Genomic DNA, 15822 nt, shown 5'->3' with positions numbered 1-15822 from the left:
CTGCCAGTCTGCTTATGCTTCCCTGATTTGATTTATTTTTTATTCCTTAAATACCAATTAATCCAAAAACATATACATATTAAATATTTTCTACATTACATTATATTTTTTATGTAGTAAAACAAACACTTTTAAGTCATGACTCATAGGCTTGGGGTTGTTCAGTTCATCAGTAAAATAATATTAAACTAGTAATATTTGAACAAACGTATGTGACACAAAGGAAAGGGTAAAAATGGAAAGTTTGAAGAATGAAGTGTAGAAAGCAAAGCAAATGCAGATGCCTCCATACAGGCAACCAGGGGCCACTAAATGATTTAAGATTTAAAGAGAGTTGTTCAAGCCCTTTTTTCTGCATCTTTCCTGTCTTTCAATGATATAGAGTTCATACATGTACATACTTTTATCTTTTCCTGACTTGACTACTGCAACTTTCTGTATTTCTGCCTCAGTCAAAATCCACTTTGATGCCTCCAACTGGTTCAGAATTCCTTTGCAATGCTTCTGTAATAATGGGTATGAAAAAAGAGAGCACATCACACCTGCCATTGCACTGGCTTCCTATACATTTTAAGTGATTTTAAAATTGTATTACTTACTTTTAAAGCGCAATATACATATACTGGCCCCAGCATATACAATAGATCTCTAAACACCCTATAAGTCTGATCATGCTCTTAGATCCTTACTTTTAGCTGTTCCCAGCTCTACCTTTTAAAATCAGAGGGTCATGACCCCCAAACTCAGGAATGCACTTCCTATAGAGGAAAGCCCATCAATATCTGTCAACTTAAAAAAAAAAAAGTTTTTACAATAGCATTCCTCTGAAATTGCACTATTTATGGGTGTATCAGAGGTAGACTGATTAGTCAATGGACAGAAAAATAATCAGCAACTATTTAATTATTGATTAATCGCTTAATTAATCAATGGTCATCTGGTCAATGGTACCAGTGTAGCACATGCCAGTAAATTTTATATATCTAGTCAGACTAAACAAGAATGTTATGACACAATCTTGGGCTTTAAGAAATCTCATTCAATATATCATCCAGCCCGTGGCCATTTATTTAACGATTAATCGATTAATCAAGAAAAACCTCTACGTCTCTACCCAACTAAACACCTATAGGAGATTTTGGAGCAACGTGTTGGACAGCACTCTTCACCAACGTCATCAAAACAACAAAAAAGAAGAATGAAGTTCCACACACTTCAAGAATCTATGTCAAGGAGCACCAAAGCGGCAAACCTTGCACCTTCTTTGTTGCCCAGCCGTATATGCTTTGCTAAAATTATTCACCAATTTAGGGGACAGTTGTTACTTTTTAATGAAGCTTATAGATTATTAGTAGCTGCAAGGAGTGTGATTGCCTTGAGTTTAAGACAAAAGTGTTACAATAACCCATTTAAGCTTACTGTGTTTTGTCTTCTGACCAGTCAGTGTGTGTGTTGACCAAAGTGGCCTCCAGGGGGTGACAAGCTACAGGTTACCAGAGCAGAGAAGGAAATAAAGAAGAATTGGACAGCTGACGCTGGGCTGGGATAGCTTTGAGAGCTTGGAGAGCTTGGAGAAGATAAACTGTTGAAAGAGCAGAGGAATGTAAGTCAGACGTGACCGCCTTACCATGGTTGGATGCTTGAAAGAAAAGAAGTACAACACTGTAATGTGGAAAAAAAGGAAATGGCCGTAATAGTAATTGTGCTAATGGGTTTGTATATATTGATTGTAGAGGTTATAGCTTTTGAGGGAATTTTTGTCAGCCTTCTTCGCTTTCCCCCATTGATCTTTAACTCCCAAATGCATTGTTGGACTCTTTCCTTTTTCATCTAAACTGTTGTCATTGAGGTACACCATTAACTCTGCTGTAATAAACCATCCTAGGTAAAAGCTATTGCATTAGTATACTGTACATTCTCTAACTTTCCATTTTCTATTTTAATCCTCGACATGTCCAATTAAGTGCAAACTAACTGAAGCAGCCTGTTCCTGTACACGTTGTTCATCCAGATGAATTGTACATAGATGTAATAGTTCAGAGATACAATTTCATGAATGGTGTAACTATATATTCTATTAGATATTTTTTGACACTATTAGACCTGCTGCATGTTTTAATGGAATTTAGAAGGGAATGACATGTCTGTTTCCATATTTTGTTTGTATTTTCTAAATGCAAACTATTCAGTAGGAATGGGGTTAAAGGGCATCACTAGGCAGAGTGGGCTACTTTGAGACAGCTGTGGGAGGTAAAGGTAGGTCCAAATGGGGATTCGGTCTTTTGTCCTTTTCTTCTCACCTCCTTCCTGCCTTCCCCTCTGGCCAGCAGCAGCCTCCTGCCTCTTGGCAACATGCAGGCAGTTACTTGCTGGGGAGGTTAACTGCTGTGATGTGTCACTAGCATTTTCTTCAAATGCTTCTTGGAACAACCACAGCCAATAAAGAAGAAGCAGCAAAATAAGTGTTAGTGTTTTTGAGTGTGATCATGAAGCCAATGCCTCAGCAGCTGAGACGATGAGCCTTTGTACTGTAGATGAACCCTGGTGCTGGAACCTGCTTTTACTTTTGACTGAGAGAAACAAACCTCACGAATAAAGACACCAATCATTTCAAATTTGACAATATCCCATGATTCCTTTGTGAATTTCTCCATTCATGCAGTAGCTTGCTGGCAGCCAAATGAGAATGAATAATCACAGGTGGTGGGAACAGACATTGGCATTACCAGAAGGCTCTTACATCCTGAAAGCACTGTTGTGTGCAATTGCCTTGCAGCATCAGACAGCACCCATGCATCATAACAATACAGCAGTGGCACAATCAGGACATATTGACACAGCACTATAGCCAGGTTGGCAAGGTGGCAATCATGCCCACACACTGGTAGGCCTGGCAGAAACATGATCTGGAAGAGCTGCCGACTGGGGCCTTGGGCATGGCTGTTGGCATGCCTTGGCATTTATGGTGCTAGTGTAATGAGTGTGTGATTGATTGGAACCACAATAGGGGCTCATGTACTCAGAGCGGTATACAGCACACGCAGGCGGGTGGCACTCCTGGATTAGAGGCCCCCTGGGCTCCCACCCAGATTAAAGGGTTACATTAAACAGCATGAATAAAAGATTGAAATTATTCTCTTTGGAGCATACCCCTAGGAGAAAGGATTGAAATGTGTTTACATTTGTGCCTGCTGGGAAGGATGCTTTGGATGAAGCTTTTACCATTTCCTATTTCCTCTTGAAATAAGAGGAAATATGCTTGCAGCAAATGTCTCCATTACTTTATGCATCCAAGGGCAAGCAGAATTTAAATATGTAATTACCAGCTACAAAGTGTACAATGGGACACCCGTAACATGATTATGCCAATGTTAAAGGTTACCTCAGTCATTTGGATAATTACATTTACATGCTTGGGGCCAGACTCTCCTTGAGGAGGAAATGGCATGGAGGGAGCAGTAGTGCCACCTGAACTGATTCGGAGGCATCCAGGAACATATAATGTTATCATGCTTTAATGAGGACATTTGAGCCCGTGGTCAACATAATTTTGCTTAAACCTTAAGAAGGAGGATGGCTGTAGGCGCTTTTATGATTTTAATCTCTCTAATTGGTCCTATAGTTTATGAGCTAATGTAATGAAGGAGAATGGGGTGCCTTAATCAACTACAGGAATTGTGGGTAAACCAGTGGGCAGCACAGGTCCCTGGCAGGGTTCGACTCCCACCCCCTGACACACTATTTCATTTCAACTCACCGATCACTTAACCAAATGAATAGTCTGCTCACATGTCGTCATGGTGATATTTCACACGTTTTTACCAGCATCATAACTATTACAGTCATTACCCCCACTCTTCCTTACTGTGCTTTGCTTATTATTTATTTATAAACATTACAGCTTAAACAGCGTTTTTTTTTCTACAGCGGTTTATACCCAGTCTTGCCAAGACTGAAGTGAAACACTCATTTTACAGGATGTAAAAAAGAACCCATAAAAATGTAGATTTACTGCTACATCAAGGGGAATAAGGAAATAAAATCCAGGATTCGGTGCCATCCCGATTGGGGATTTATCAAACTGTTTCTATTGATTGGTAATCCATCATTCAATGTAGGGCAACGGGCTAACGCAAGCGGAACAAGACTCGCACATAATCAATGGCTGATAATACAGAGGCTGCTCTAATTATTGACGACCAGAGCACTGCTCCCCTCTGTTTCCCTATTCATTCACAGAGGGGTCAATTAAATAGCCGTCTCGGCCTCAGACTCTGGTTGTCCAGTTGGTTAGAGCAGGCTGGTGTCCCATGGGAGACGGAGGTGAAAGGGTGACAGAGACAGGGATTTAGGGCCTAAAGGCGCAACGATACACAGTTGGTGTTTCTAACCAAGGAGCGATAAGATGTAGACAAGATTTACTTATCAGTCAGCTCATCGGCAGCAGAATCACAGGTGCAGCCTGGCACGTGATGGGCTTCGAACAAAGTCACAAAATCAACAATAACTCAAGGCACGGTTTCCTGCTCTTATTCATTATCTTCTTTTCAGACTCTTCTTGAAGGTTATGTGTGTGAATATAAGTGTGTGTGAACCCTTGTTAAACTGTGGCATGCTTAGTGGCTTGTGGTTAGAAAACATTTTCCATTATTTTGCACTTGGTGTGCTGACAAAAGTCTTTTCAGCGCAAGCATTCCAGACATTTCTCTGTCTCTCATGTGAAAAACAACTGGACAGTTAACTGGACGGTAAACTGGAAAAACAAACTTCAGCTCTCGCTGTTCCTCTCAAATACACACACACACACACACACACACACACACACACACACACACACACACACACACACACACACACACACACACACACACACAGGGCCGGTAGGTGATGCTTGGTGGTAAGTTAGGATATTTGGTCTGGTGAGAGAGGGTGGTCTGACATAGCTCCTCCAAACTGCAACACTCAGACAAATGTTGTTCATGTAGCCGGGGTAAAATTAATTTACCCAACTACTAACCAACTTCAACCCCCCTCCCAAAACCATATCTGCCTCCCTTCACCTCTTTATCTTCACTGACCCAGTTCTGTAGGTATCCTCTTTCTTCACCAGGTGACCCTTGACCCCCCCAGTGGTGTCAGGTGATATGTCAACGGGACAGTGTTACCAAACCACAAATATGAAAGCCAGTCTCAAAACAATGAATGAGGGCTCACAGACACAGATCTGACCTGGCAACCCCAGGAGTTTGTAAAAAGTGGATATAAGGGAACCTCTGTTTGAAAAGAAAAGGCTTTTGCAATATATCTGCTCTTTCTCAGTCTGTATTCAATTAAGATGCACACTGATTTGTTCATTTAAATAAAACACATTGTTTTGTGTGTTCTGTTCTGTCTGCTTTTTGGTGCTGGCAGGTTGTGAACAGTGACTTTTATTTACTGATGCCTGCTACCAGTGACTTTCACATTACAAATCTAATTTAACCAATTGCTAATATCGATAATATTAATTCATGCAGCTTTAATTCTAATGTTGTATCTTATATACAATATGCATTTGACACACATATTGTATGTGGAAAAGTATTCATATCTTTTTTGAGATACACCTTTTATATGTTCCAAATCAGACCGTCATCACCCAAAAAAAGTCTGCAAAGGTTGTCTGCACAAGCAGCTTATTACAACCCATATTTACGTTTATTGTTAGGACCAACCTCTAGTAGCTGTAGTACCTATGACAGGCGCAAAGGAGGAACTCAGGTGACGTATTATGAATGTGACAAACACAGGATTTCACCCCAGAGACTGCTGTTCATGTCCCCTGTGAAACCAAAAATCAATGTTGACTTATACTTACGTATGTATGTTAACCTAAGTTACGTATTTAACTTACAAATGTTTACGTACTTAACAAACATACTTATTTAACCAAGTAGTTTGTTTCAATTCACAACGTAAACCACGTGTTTAAAACTGTGACCATTTCACAACGTGCACGGCCATGTTGTTTTGGGAGTCATTGGCAAACACCTATTCTGTCATTTTCTGTTAGTTATTAGGATGTGTTGCCCAAACATATTTATCAATGTTGCAGGAACTTTATTATTTATAACATTTCTATTCTTTTTCAGTCTAATGTAGTGTGTATCACTTTTATTACCACAATTTCAATTGTTGTATGTTTTTTGCATTGTTAATGCTGCCCACCTGCCCATGTATGCTCTTCGATCTTTTCGTTTCCTGCACCCTGCCACTATTTGCTGCTGCAATAACCCAATTTTAATTTACAAACCTAATCTAATCTCATCAAAATGTGCCATTATTTACTTTGATTTTATGTTTCCAGTGGTTTTGTATCTGTAGTTAAATTAGTAGATTGAATGTAATTAATCTTTCCGATGTGATGCATTTCAATATAATTTCAGTGATTTACACCAAGCTGTGATGTCACCTTTCTCGCCTGACATGTCAAGCTCTAATTAACTCTGTGATAAGAAGCGCAGAGTGCAGACAGAATAGCAGTGATCAATCTCTCCTCTGCAGTCAGAAGTGTAAATGTTTAGATGTACAGCCGTGTTTCTTCCCATGTTAACACAGACATCCATTAGACAGAGCCAGCAGTTCTAGACTCCCTCTGACCTGCTGGGCCTTTATCACTGGGAGACTCTGCACCTGGACAATGGGTGTTTGTGTACATGTGGGAGTGGATCAATGCAAGTATAAATGTGTGTGTGTGTGTGTGTGTGTGTGTGTGTGTGTGTGTTTGTGTGTGTGTGTGTGTGTGTGTGTGTGTGTGTGTGTGTGTGTGTGTGTGTGTGTGTGTTTGTGTGTGTGTGTGTGTGTGTGTGTGTGCGTGTGTGCGTGTGTGCGTGTGTGCGTGTGTGTGTGTGTGTGTGTTTGTAAGAGAAAGTGTGCGGGTTAATGCTTATTACAGTGTGTATGTGAGCGTGTCAGAGACTTCATGAATGTGTGCATGAGTGTGACTTCCTGAGCGTGAGTTTGTGAGTGTTTTTATATCACGGGTCAGATTGGGAGAGACTGGGAGGTTGATGGGATCATGACATACCAACCACAACACCCCCCCCCCTCTGCACACACACTCATCTCCCTCACCCTCCTCGCCATATTTCAGCCCTAGTCTGACTTTCCTGTTTGAATTAGAGGTGCAAACATCAGCCTGCCTTGATAAATGGTGTTTTTCCAGGGCCAAAGGATCAAGGCAACTGTAACGTAGTGTAAATTGATGAAGAAACAAAAGACAGAGAACTCTGTTGTGTGACTATAGTGTGTGTTGGGGGGGGTGGAGGAAAGCTACGAGGGGCTGAATGTGGAGTGGAAGAAATAAAGGGATAGATGGGTTTTAAGTTGGTTTAAAGAAAAGCAAGGCAGGGGGGGCATCAAGAATGTCTGGAGGCCACTCTTATCTCTCTGAATGAAAGGAATGCACACGCACACACACAAACAGAGCAGCTAAATTAAGATGTGCACTGAAGGAGAAGCAAGAACAAATCAATGGGCAGTTTAACACCCATCTTCCAGGGGATATAATGATACCTTTAGGGTAGACACAAATGTGTGTGTGTCTGTGTTCATGTACTTTTAGCTGCAGGGGACTTGGGTGTGATCATACACCCACACACCAGCTCAATCAACATCCCCCTTCCTACTATTCCTGCACCCCAGCAGGCCTGTCTATCCGTCTGACTGGAACCTCTTTTAGTGGGGTAAAAAGGGTGTGTGCATGGGCTCTGTAGTAGGGCTCTGTGTAATGACAGAGCGGCAGGGTGTCCCTAAGCCACCCGTGGGTGTACCTGAAAGAGCACCACCCCCCTGAATGAGGACTGCAGTGGCTCTGTTGTTAGCTTTGGCTTGGTGAGCTGAGGGGGTTGGAAGGAATTAGCATGTGTTTAGTTTTGGATGACAAAATAGTTACACCAAACTTCATTCAAAACAGGTTTTTGTCATTTGGGACTAGCTGTTTTTTTGTTGTTAATGTTCACTATGGCTTAATTTAGACATGACAGGGCATTTATGGAAAGAGCCACAATGCCCACACAATATTTGGCACCTGGCAATGTATGATGATGTTTTTCATTCTTTAACAAAGTGCATCACAGATGGACTTTCAAACAGATGTCTTATTTGTTTTTGATACCTTAATTGTCATAATTCCTTTTTCAATCATTTTTCATTGGTTTCATCATTTATTAGGCAATTAATTCTACTAAGATATCTGACAATGCACAAGCATAGAACATTCTCTCACATGCTATATGTAAAGTGTTTTGCTGGATATTGGATGAAAATTATAAATATAGGGAGGGAGTGCATGTCTGATTATTGTTGTGGTTGTATAAGTTTTTCCCTATTTCTTTCTTTTTAACTCTTTTGCCCTATAAGACAAGTTAATTTTTTATTTAGCATATTGTCATTTTTTAGACTGAACATTGTTTATTTTATTGGAGGATGATGGTACAGAAAAAGTAAAAATTTAAGTAAAAGATTTTTTCTTTGGATAAGAAGTATGTACCATCCATGCCACATTAAAGCGCCAATCCCAATGATTGATAGAAGGCCTTACATACCATACCAGGTGTGTATCTTTGCAAATGATTAAGCTCAAATGGAATTGGGCAATAGGTTCTGCATGTCACTGTGAGAGAGAACAGTACGTCTTGAGTCTACTGGGAATACAGGTGAAAAACAAACAGGTAATAAGGAAAGGCAAGAAATAGCTCCATTTCTCAGTTGTGATTGACAAAGTTGCAGTATTTAAAACTACTAAACTACTATGAAACTTCCAAATTCCAAAGGTTTTTGCATTTCTTTGCTGTAATTAAGCAGTTTTATTGAGGATCATTAAATTTTCAGTTTACAACATCTAAAAGCCAGATTTTAAAGACAATTCTTTTGGACATGGTTTAATTAATCTAAAATAATTTTTTGTGGTTTTACAAAAAGAATGGAAAATTATATTAGAATTAGATCAGAAGACGTCAAATCAGCGAGGTAAGGAATGTAGCACATAGCCTTCGATTTCATACATTTGGTTTGTTCAAATCTCCATTCAGTGACATTTGGGAAGAGTTGAACAGAACATCTTTTATTGACTCAAGGAATTACATTTGAACATGGAACATGTAGTGTAATTAGTTGATGAATAGGAAAAGAAACACTTTCTTCCCTCTTTCTTTATTTCTTTTTCCCCTCTCTCACACACACCCTGGCTGACCCTAGTGTTTTGTCATCATCCATTAGTAATTAGGAGCTGTTTCCTGAGTGTGTATCCAGAGGCTTGCTGAATAAAGGCTTTAGAGGAAATAATAATAAATAATAATCAAGCCGAACCAATTAAGACTGATTACCCTCTGCATGATGCTGGGTGCTACACACTGCTCTGCTCTTCGACACATGCTGCATTTACAGGTTTGTGCTTATACGTGAAAATCTATGTTCAGGCCCGCAAACATGCAGCTGGGTTTCTTCCTAAGTAAAGCCAATTCCATGCTCCAGTTCATAATGTTGCAGTTATCGTGAAACCCTTGAACATTTTACTCCTCACAGGGGCTCAGACTGACTCCAAGAGACCTGGACTCTGCCTCTCAGGCAGGCTCTAAGCCCCTTTAAGCCTCAATCTTAGCAGGAGACAAAAGCTATGTGGCTTGGGGAGGATTAGGAATATGGGTGGAGAGGGTCGACATCCCAAAACGTGATTAAGTGTTCGGTAAGTGACAGAGGAGGGCTCGTGAGACTTAAAGTAACGTACTGAAGACGCCAGGTCCTTTCTGATGTTAAATAAGGCTGGGAGATGCAGCTCAATGGGGGGAGCAGGTGACAGTAGGGAGGAAGACGCAGAAGATGTCAATAAGTAACGCTTGGCCTCTGACAAGGAAGATGTGACTGCTTTTGTTTTCGCTGCTGTCCTAAGGGTGGACCATAAGGGGCTGTGATCACACACACACACACACACACACACACACACACGTTGACGCACATTTTCTCCAGTCTGAAATGAATACCTACATTATTGATCAGAAAATGAGAATGCTTTCTCTGACCAAAGCACCCTTTATGTTGGTTGAACACATTTACTCTGACCCTTTAAGATGCTGGAAAGAATCATTTGTCTATCTGTGAGTACAAATAGGCTAGTAGATATCCCATTACCCTAACCAAAAAAACGCATAGGGATTTATTATATTCTTCATGTATAAACACATGTATTGTCTTTTTATAATCCACAATGCATGTTTCTCTATACTTTCTCTCAAACATTAAAGATTCATTCTGCTACTACCCCTGCCTCTCTCTTCCTGTCACTGTCAATGAGTTTTAATGGCGGGTAATTGTCATCTGTCAATGGCCCCTGGGCCTGTTCCCAACGGCTGGTTTGTGACTGACACCCACAGCCACTCTTCTAAGAAGTGCCATATGGCCACAGTTAACACGGACATAGGACTGTAACCCAGCCTTATGAGAAGAGAGTGACAGGACTTGTGGATACAGTGTGATGTGTGTGAAAGAGAACGAGAGCAAACACACAGTAACAGATTGGCTATAGATTTCTATATCTGCATTAAGGGAATGGCTCTGATTTGTCAAGATTAAACACTGGTAGATCAGAGGGAAGGAGTCAGTGCGTTTTTTTTATATTCTGCTGATACTTTAAATGTGTGTCAGTGGAGTTGGGTTGAATGTAATAATGCATATAAACATGTCTCTGACATAGGCTAACAAAAAAAACAACAGCAAGGATCTCAAACTGCATACGACAAGTAGCTAGGCAAATTTGGTAAAATGCATCTCTTCTCTTTGCTTGAGATTCATGTTTTTTTGTACATGGTCCATAACAAATAAATAATAAAAGATCAAAGAAAGAAAGATGGAAATGACTGTGTCTGGCAGATGTATGAGTCAAGAAGAAGAGAAATACATTGAAACAAGACTGAGAGTCTACAGCCAAGCTAGAAGCTCTGTGAGGCTGCACTGAGACACAGAGGTGCTCTGAGGAAAGGGTCGGGATATACTCCATCAGAACTAGTTCTTTTATGTTGTCCAACTATATTGAAAATCAAAACTTTATAATTATAATTGTTCTGAATGGCCACATTCAAAGCCAGGGTGAAAATCTGACCATCATAGTGAAGGGGGAGACACAACCTTAAATACGGGGATAGCCACACATTTTCAGACAGTTTCTTCTGGAAGCCGTTCCAGAAAGTTTAAGAAATAGTAAGACAAAGTTAGTTTTTATTGTCCCTTTTTTAGTTGGAACAGTCCAGTCCAGTACACAACTGGAAATCAATTCAATCAAGAACATGGCATACATTAGGAAAGCGTTATTTACACCAATTTTACCCAGAAACTATTTTCATCAGGAGTTCAATCATTATTTCTTCCGGTTTGTGTCCCAGTAGAAAAAGCAGAAGTCATGCTACAGTGGTGGCTTGCCAAAATATCCAACTAAAAGGTAAGTAATGTAATTTTGCTAAACTTTTCTCTTGAGTATAAATAAAATTACTGTAAATTTAAAAATATTTTGATGGTTTGGGAATACATGTTTGCCCACATCATTTGGATATATTGTCATCACTTTGTTTAGCCTGGTGTAGCATGACAAAACGCAAGTAAGCTAGTAAATTTCTGACAGTCAGATGTGTATGCTAAAATAATATCAATATTGGCTGCATTCTATTAAGGTATGGGTTAATGGCACATGCAATTAGAACAGAACCATATATTAATGTTAAATTATTTTTAATTTTACTGGCCTCTGGGTTACAGCAAACAATGACACACTTGTTAAAAAGTATGTTATTTAGAATGTAACATTAGCTTACCAAAATACAAAAAGAAATAAAGAACAGGTCATTCAGTAAAGAGATGCCATGGCTAATTGCAGTACAATTTTGTAAAGACAGATACAAAGAAATACCAATACAATACTTATCCTTTACTTGATTGAGGGTATTTGCTTGCAACCAACATATTTATGAAACCTGTTAGCTGTGAACTGTAAGTACTCTTCTAGTGTATGCATATATTACTCTTTGAGCAATAAAATCAACAGCTTTTTCACAGGCCTAAAGTATTGCAATAGTTTTAAATTAAAAAAAAACCCTCCAGCAAACAAAGCAGCACACAGTGCCAGCCATTCCCTCTTTCACATTTTACAAGTGCTACTCCTGCATTCCCTGATCCTGTACTGGAAAAGTGTGCATGTATATGTGAGCGAGTGTTCTGGTGTCTGGAGTCATTTACCATTGGCTTAGTGTGATAAATATGACCTGTCTCTGCTACTCTGGGTTACGTGCCATTGAGGGATGGCGGCTGTGTTTGGTAACTGAGGACTGAGGCAGGAGAACAGGCCTAGTAAATGACTTTAACCCTGGGAGAGAGTTGGGTTATCATTAACAGGGGTGAAACAGCGTTGCACTGCTGTCAGAGCTCTAACCCGTGACACAGACGTAACAAGGACATGAGATGTTTCACTACAGTTTTGACCTTGCATCATTTTAGTGGGGCTGCATCCTTGGCAGCTCAGCTGCTTAGTTGGCTGGCTTTCTTATTTTTGTACTTTTTAGATTTATGTACCGTGCACGTCCATGAGTTTCAGAATGTCCATGACTGCGAGTGCAAGACAACATGCTGACACACACACTCATAAACACACACGCTTCCTTGGTGGCTGTTTTATTTTGAGGGTTTTATTCCACCGTATTTTTAGCTAACTATCCTTTACAAAATATTATCATGTCATATCAGAGAATTGGTTCTGTAGGCATTTACCAAAGCCTTGTTTGGTGCCACAAAAACCCTTTAAGAAAATGGTGCTCATACAATGATGCTCAAATGGTCTGACAAAGTCCCTTCATTGTTCCCTGAAACACTATTGGAAGAATATTCTACAAACCAAACTTCTCTGACCTTTTTAGTTGAGCTAGCGGCATGGCTCTATGGATGGCAACGCTGATCTGTCGGACCACTTTGGTCCAGACTGAAATCTCTCAAATAGAGATGTCCTGATCAAGTTTTCCTTGGCCCTGATCTTATCCTTTAATAGCCTAATCCAATACTTATATTTACTGACTTAAATGATTAAATATCTAAACTATTAAGTTGATCAGCTTGAATTATTGATGTGAATGAAAGTTTACCTTGGAGATAAGATTGATGTGACACGATCAGCTAGCAAGAGTTTATTGTTGGGGTGTTTTCAAGTTACTCAATGAATTAATATTAATTAGTGACAGCTGATATGAGCTGCCACCGACAACGTTTGTCATTTTAACAGATCAAGGAGATGGTCAAAGCCAGCTAAAAGCAAGAAGCTGCTACTTGAATGTTTTGTGTACTGCTCTTTGCTAATAAGACACAGAAAGAAGACATAACCGATACAGCATTGGAGTTCAGTGAATCCTTGTGTTTCGCCAACTTCTGTGTCACATCTCAGTCAGTTGCACAGCTGCGCCCAAGTAGATTTTTCACATTCACACACTCTAATTTTCACTTGCATATAGTGAAACGCTTGCAGTGACAAATCACAGTAGAGTAAAGAAAGGATTGGATTTTGATTGGTTTTATTTTAGCTGATACGATCCATTGAAATTCACCCGAATTGGCACCGATACCAATCCTTAGGATCGTCTAGGGACATCTCTAATCTAAACAAATATTGGGACGATTGCCATTACATTTTGTATAGACAAAGATCAATCCTACTGATTTTTTTCTCTTGTACAAGCTGGTGGAAATTGGTAGTTTAAATTGAAATGTCTCAAAAACTATTGGATGGATTGCTAAAAGAAAATGAATACCCTCCTCAGTATAACTTGTATTTACTTTGGTGACTTTTCATTATGCTTTTATTATGATTATATTCATCAATCAAGTCAAAATGTTAACTTCTCAATGTGGTAATAAAATTCTCATCAGCTTCATCTGTACCTTAGCTTTATATAATATAAGCTAAATCAGTGCAAATAAGATAATGTTACCATGACAACACACTAAATGAATATGTGAACATGATAAACATGCTAAACATCAGCATGTTAGCATTGTCTTTGAGAGCATATTAGCATGATAAAGGTGACATGTAGCTCAAAGCACCACTGTCCTTTTACAGCTTCAGAACCACGAGTTATTGTAGACTCTTAGTCTTGTTAAAACAAATGACACATTTCTTTCTGCCATTATATTGTTATAGAACTCTTTTTTTAGACGCACTGTAAAACCTTCCTTTATCTTTGTATAAACCACCTGTCTTCATTTCACATAAACCTCTGTCATCGCAGCTGTCTTCTCTTCTTCTCTTCCTCCCATTCCCGTCTCCTCTTCCCCTTTACCAATCCGTTTGTCAGTCCATCACTTTCTAAATAGGCTAAGGAAGCACAGCATTGTTGTTGATTTCATACATGTCATACGACACAATTACGTTAATAGCTCCCTGAATGGATTTCATGGAGAGTCGGTTGGATTTGTTTGGGAGGCAGTTTTGAGACAAAAAGAGGCTGTCATCTCTGTTTGGCCATCAGCTTCAAAGCTCTCATTAGCAGATGAGAGATGTGACATTCCTGCTGCAAATGAAGTGATGATTTCTTTATAATGAACACATTAGAGAATTATTAAAAATGAGTTCATAGTTCCTTCTTTTTTTCTTTCTTTCTTATTTTCTTTTAGCTGCAAACATTTTAATTTATAGCTTTAAAAACAACAGCTTTTGCAATCAAATATATTTACAGAACATTACAGTAGATTGGTATATTAGACATTCTCGTGCATGTCAAGGTGTGTTCAGATTACTTGATATGCACTGTAAGTGGTTTGGATTTATCTCAACGCACATGAGCTGTTAGAGGAAAGACAAGCAAACTCTGGCAAATAAGGGCTCCTGGCCAGCAGAAAATGCAAACACAGACTGCTGGCTTTGGGGTTTGGCCAGACTGGTGTGACCTTAGTGATCTCTGTGTAAGAACTGGACTCCACTCTCTTAATCACATAACTTTGCAAATGATCTGTTCTTTTGAGATGTTGATGCTATGGAGCTCTCTTTTTGTTTCACTCGTGCTGCCCCTGCTTCACTGTAAGCATCGAAGCAATCATGAGTGCTGCTCCTCATTTAGCATTTAAATCAACTCCAACCCCAGCTCTAATTCTAGACTTTCAAGGGGAAAAAACTTTGTCTAAACTAAGTCTAATAATAATAATAATAATAATAATAATAATAATAATAACAATAATAATAATACATTTTATTTATAGAGCGCTTTTTAGGGTACTCAAAAGACTCTGTGTAAGTTAGAAAACAATACACTAAAATAATATAACAAAGATGAACAGCAGTTCTGAAAAGATGAGTTTTGATCAGTGATTTTAACATAGATAAGTGCAGTCTCGTATGTGTTTGGGGAGAGAGTTCCAGAGGGAGGGGCAGCTATGGAGAAGGCCCTGTCACCCCAGGTCCGGTGCATGGTGCTGTGTGGTGGAGACAGGAGGTTGGCAACAGAGTAGCGGAGGCTGCGGGAAGGAGTGTGGTGGTGGAGCAGGTCAGTAAGGAAGGTGGAGCCTGGTTTTGGAGGGCTTTGTGAGTTAGGAAAAGGACTTTGAATTGGATCTGTCGTGGGACAGGGAGCCAGGGATGATGTGATCACGGAGAGAGAATAGGGGGGCCTTTATTTCCATATTTATTATAGGGAGCAGTGTTGGGAAGGATACTTTCAAAACCTATCCCGTTACAGAATACAGAATACATGCCCAAAAATGTAATTTGTAACGTATTCCGTTGCGTTACACAATCTGAGTAACGTATTCTGAATACTT

This window comes from Sander lucioperca, chromosome 5 (genome assembly GCF_008315115.2).
Source record: "Sander lucioperca isolate FBNREF2018 chromosome 5, SLUC_FBN_1.2, whole genome shotgun sequence".
NCBI lineage: Eukaryota > Metazoa > Chordata > Actinopteri > Perciformes > Percidae > Sander > Sander lucioperca.
The sequence above is the reverse complement of the archived record's forward strand: the minus strand, read 5'-3'. Positions refer to the sequence as shown.